General features: G+C 40.5%; 1 long non-coding RNA gene across 1 annotated transcript; it reads right to left on the bottom strand.

The window, feature by feature from the left end:
* Nucleotides 1-2,181: 2,181 nt before the first annotated feature.
* On the bottom strand, nucleotides 2,182-5,178 carry LOC308584169. Its single transcript, XR_014006567.1, has 4 exons — nucleotides 5,094-5,178; nucleotides 4,393-4,497; nucleotides 3,406-3,523; nucleotides 2,182-2,381 (listed from the first exon to the last, which is right to left on the bottom strand). It is a non-coding gene; the product is annotated as an uncharacterized lncRNA (long non-coding RNA).
* Between the last annotated feature and the right edge of the window lie 379 nt (nucleotides 5,179-5,557).

Genomic DNA, 5,557 nt, shown 5'->3' with positions numbered 1-5,557 from the left:
AGCAACTAATCTTGCCTTGTACCTTACAACTTCATTTTTGTCATTCATTTTAACTCTATAAACCCATTTTGAATCAATAAGTCTCATATCTGGGGTTTGTGGTACAAGAGACCAAGTGTTATGCTCTTTTAAAGAAGCTATCTCAGAGTTCATACCTTTATACCAATTTACAGCTTGGTGCTTAGATAAATTCTGAACATCATTGTAGCTTGTTGGCTCAAAACCCGCCTTATTGGCATACACAGTATTAAAATGTTCATCTGCAAAACGTTGTGGCTTCTGTCTCTTTCTATCTGAACGTCTCAGTTCGGAAGGAGAGTCAGACTCCTCAGACTTAATGGGACTATGTAAACTACTAGTTTCAGGTTGTAAATCATCATTGTCAGACTGAAGAGGTGCCTGTAGGCTAAGCTCACGGTCAGAAAACTCAAGAGAATCTAACCTCCCCTCGGGTGCCTATGACTTTAAATCATCAAACAAATTATCAGATTCAGCAGGCTTTTTGTCTTTTTCCATTAATTCAGAAGCACCATTTCTTGCTGCTGCTGCTGCTGCTTCCTCTTCTTCCTCAGTATTATCTATACCATTAATATCTTGGAAAATAGCAATGCCATTCCAATTTACAGTTTGTATCATGCTTCTGGTAATATGAAATTTGCCAGTTGCTGGTATGTAAATTCTGTACGCCCCCTGCTGGTAGCCCATTAATTTTCCCTGAACACTACGCTCGCCCAATTTCTGCTTAGCGGGATAATGCATAATTACATCTGAACCCCAATGCGTAGGTATTTCAGATTAGGGCATTTTTTAAACATTTTCTCATAGGGGGTGACATCTAAACCAGAATGATAACTGCGATTTCTAACATAACAAAAGGCATGGAGTGCTTCTGAATTAAACGCTTCTGAATTAAACACTAATCTGCCCAAACGCTTTGGGCAGATTAGCATCATGCAGATAAGTTTTAACCCCTGCCTGCAGGTCATGCTGCACAACTTCAACAAGCCCATTTTGCCAGGGACTTCGGGGGCAAGATAACTCATGAGTAGTCCCCTGCGCTTCCAGGAAATTCTCAAAATCCTCAGAAACAAATTCCCCATCCTGGTCAGAAAACAGGTTCTTAATTGGTTTGTTTGCAGAAAGGGGAGGTTTGGGGAGTCAGAGAAATGAGGTTTATGAAGAAAGGAGATGAATTTACACATGTTTGTTTTGTCTGTTTATTTGTTTGTATTGTTTATAAAAACTTTGTAAAATCAATAAAAAAATTTTATAAAAAAACAACAGAATGAATTAAGTTCTTTACCCAAGGTACCACTGTATGTGCTTTTAAATTACAGTGGTACCTCAGGTTACATACGCTTCAGGTTACATACGCTTCAGGTTACAGAATCTGCTAACCCAGAAATAGTACCTCGGGTTAAGAACTTTGCTTTAGGATGAGAACAAAAATCGTGCTCCAGTGGCGCGGCAGCAGTGGGAGGCCCCATTAGCTGAAGTGGTACCTCAGGTTAAGAACAGTTTCAGGTTAAGAACGGACCTTCAGAACGAATTAAGTTCTTAACCCGAGGTACCATTGTATGTGCTTTTAAATTACTTTCATTTCTCAATCTTCCTCTTTCTTACTCAAGAATGGGTACATGGTTCACCCCATAGTCTCTTTTTAAAGACTTAAATTGACTTATTAGGGAGCAAGGTCTGGATACAAGTTTATTAATAACTTTTTACAAAGGACATGTGGGTCCAGAATTGGCCTCGACAGTACTTACGGACTTTTTGTTAAAACCCTGTTTATGGAAGACAATCTTACTCGGCTATGAGTGATCACCAAAGAAGAAGAAGATGTCACAGAGGAGCCCCTGAATATGATAGATACCTTTAGGGAGGTATATATAATGAATGAAAAACAGATGCCCATAGCAATCCCAGAAGCATGACAGGCATACTGCATGGCCTCCTTACATGTGGATGTTGATATTGTCTTGTGGATTCCATATCTGGACATGAGATGCACCTACATTCACATCCCAAATGGTAATATGTCTCCCCAACTCATGGCCTGTGTAGTGCTTCCATTGTCCAACAATTTGTATAGCATACCTTTGGTGGCTTATAGAATTTGCATACAGACTGTCATACAATTTCACCCCATCAGTGTCAAACATAAAAGGAGACACAGTAAACTTTTGGTCCATCTGCACTATATTTTTTATTTTTTATTAATGCATGGTCTTTGAAGCTTTTACACCAAATGTGCTTTTGTGGTCCTTCAGCTGGTGGAAGAAACATCAATGATTCCTGGATAACGCTGAAGTTCAGGTAGGAGCTGATGAATCCTCAAGCCAAGTGGCAGCAGAGATGGACCCCATCATTCAGACTCATAACTAAGATGTTTGGAGATTATAAATTAATATTGACAAATTCACACATATCTTGATAAATTGTAAAATGCTGTTCCTGCTTCCCCCTTCTTCCTGCACTCAATCTCACTTCTCTACAGATTTTGTGATGATGATGATAATAATAATAATAATAATAATAATAATAATAATAATAATAATAATACCTTTATTGTCAATGTGTTTATTCAATCTGTGTAGAATGAAATTAACTGAGCCTCCCTCCCCCACAAACACTCAATCTCATTGCACTCTGTGTGCTTCTCCCACAACACACCAACCCCGGAAATCAGTTGCACTATATTATTTTCTGTTCATGAACTTTTAATAATAAAATTATATTTATTTATATGTATCTTTATTGTGTTTCATGACCTCCCTGATTTTGTATGTGAGCTGGAACTCGTCTGTGACTGAAATAATAAATTCATTCATTCATATATTTATTTAAATATTCTTTTGAACCTGAAAAGAAATAATTGTGAACAAAATATTATGAACATATTGAACAAAAGTCCTCTTATGTCCTACTTGCTAAACAAGTAGAGAAATATATTTATATAAAGATCTTAACCCACCAGATTTGGCAGTGCGAGCAAAACAAAAATTCAAGCATAGGAACAATACTATACAATACAATACTCTTCTGTGTTCAGTCGTCTGAGAGCGGGCAATAAATTCCTTACTCAACTAATCAACATACCACAGATGCCCGAAAACTTTGTTGTTGCAATATTCTGCAGCGCTTCAAGTTTCCAAAGTCTCTTCTGTGCTAGCCCCCTTTGGAGCAAGTTGCAATATTCCACCCTGGATGTAATTAAGACAGACCTGTGGCCAGATCTGATCTCTGCAGGGACCGGTGAAGATGGTGCACTGGCATAAATTGGAAAAATGTCCACCACTTTGGCATTTCCAATTAATTCACTCCTTTTGACATTCAACAAATGCACCTTGCTTTTTTTGTTGGTTGGTTGGTTGGTTGGTTGGTTGGTTGTGGTATAACTCTCACCTTATGCAGCAACGTGTTGTACTGCATTCTCCAATGTCTTCATGTTCTTTCTCACAGCTGTCTTTGCAGACGCCACCCATGTTACCACATTTTTCCTCGCCTATTACCTGAGCAAAGACTGTTCCTCCCAAAGAGAAAAATAGGAGGAGGAGGAGGAGGAGGAAGAAGAAGAAGAAGAAGTTACTAAGAATCCTTTTCTTTCCATTACAACTAGTGAGCTTGAAAACTGCATCTAGCTAGTTATCCAGTTGCTTTCTTTTCCTCTTGGCATCATTCCATCATCTGCTTGTTGGGTCTTATTGCAAATTCTGTTTTTCCTAAAAACAGTATAAACAAGGGATAGAGAGCCCCAAGGACTGTGGTACAGAACAACAGCTTGTGAAAAATGCTCTCACTGTTGTCAAGGGAAGTTGTTTCCCCATGTCTAGTTGTCATGAAGGGGCAATTATATATTTTAAGATGGGGGTCACAGTTGGGGAGACCAGCACACTGAGACTTCCCTCCAAGTTGCACCCCATCCAGCTTTTGTTGGAGGTTTCTATTGCCACCAAAAGCAACATATTCCTAAATTCAATTGCCATGCAGAACACAATTTCTAAGTGGGGCAGTGGTGCTTCAACCTGGCATGGCTGACCCAAGACCTGTTGGCACCTGAAGCATACCATGAAAAGGTACCATCACCCACTAGGGAAGAAGGGGTGAATGAAGGGAGGGAGGAATGAAAATCTACATTGGGAACAACTGGAACAAATACATAGTTGTGTTTAGCCTAGTCATTTCAGTGTAAAAGTAGCAGTCAATGGCCCAACAACTAGCCATCTCCACAAAGGGAATCGTTTCAGTGGAAGAAGCCTAGGGAGTTCTAGGATAATATGAGCAAGACCGGGAAGTTAGATCCCCAGCAGTGAGCTGAATGCAAACACATTTGGAATACTGTGTACAGCTTTGGTTGCCTAACCTCAAAAGGGAGCTGGACTAATAACTTACCTGGATCAGCTGAGAGGATTAAGGCAATGGCAAGAAGGAAATAGTAACAGGTCTTCATGGCTTTGGTTAGGCAAAGGTCGGTGTTTAGCTAGGAACTCTATATCCCTAAAAGAAGAGATGCCATGACTGAAACAGAATATTTATAGCACTCTGAAAATTGCAAGGGATCCATCTATTTAAGCTAGGGCTGAGCTCACATTTCACAATAAAAAAAAATCTGATGAGTGTGGTTCCTCCTGAAAAGTTGTGAAATAGCCTCCCAAATTCCACCACCCATGAATTTTGGGGGAAAGATGAGGCTCTAACTTGAATAGCATTTACCAGTACTTTTATTGTACTCCATTCTCTGCCCTTGGAAATAGGGGCCCCTATTTGAGGTTTCGTTAGCAAAAATTGCATGACTGCACCCCCAATGCAGTAGTGGACTTTGGGCTTTATAGTTTCAGCAGCGCCCTGTGCAACACTCATTCCCCTCCTCCCGGCCACTTGCTTTCCATTGCCACTTCTTCATCATTGCTGCAGTGTCCCCTGTGGCACCATCTTGGTCCGGAGCCCAGTGCAGGTAAACCAGTCACATGCCCCTAAATCTGCCTTTGCCCAAGGAAGTCAAAATAGCCCAGCCCCAAACCAGCCCGTGAAATTATGGGTGAAAATCTGCTGTTATAAAAAGGAGAAGATCTACTCAAATTCCCTTCACTCACCAGTTTCACTACAATTCTCGATCAGTGTGACTCTTCCCAAGGTGCAGAGGGTCTTGGGCGGAAATGGCAGTGAAGTTCTCACTCTGCTAAAATCCAATCCCTCGAGTGCATCCTTTTTATAGCTACTTCACAGCAGTTACAGCCTTCCTTCTGGAACCACATGATCCAAATCTCCACAGAGGATTGGCGCTCCCTGCCTGAGGCATAAACATCAATTCTGAAGCTCTCACAAGTGCTACAGGCAAGAACGACCCCTTCACAGGATGGTACAACTGCAACATTATCTCATTTTGACACTGATATCTCCTCAGTCTCGGCAGAGAGCACATTTATAGTATCTCATGTGCTCTCATGTGCTCTCTATATTATGCTCTCTATATTATGAGATGCTATAAAACAGGCATGTCCAACTCCCAAGAGACTGCGATCTACTCACAGTATTAAAAAAACTGGCAGTGATCTAT

The sequence above is a fragment of the Podarcis bocagei genome (assembly GCF_964188305.1).
Source record: "Podarcis bocagei genome assembly, chromosome: 3".
NCBI classification, from domain to species: domain Eukaryota; kingdom Metazoa; phylum Chordata; class Lepidosauria; order Squamata; family Lacertidae; genus Podarcis; species Podarcis bocagei.
This window is presented reverse-complemented; position numbering and strand designations above follow the sequence as displayed.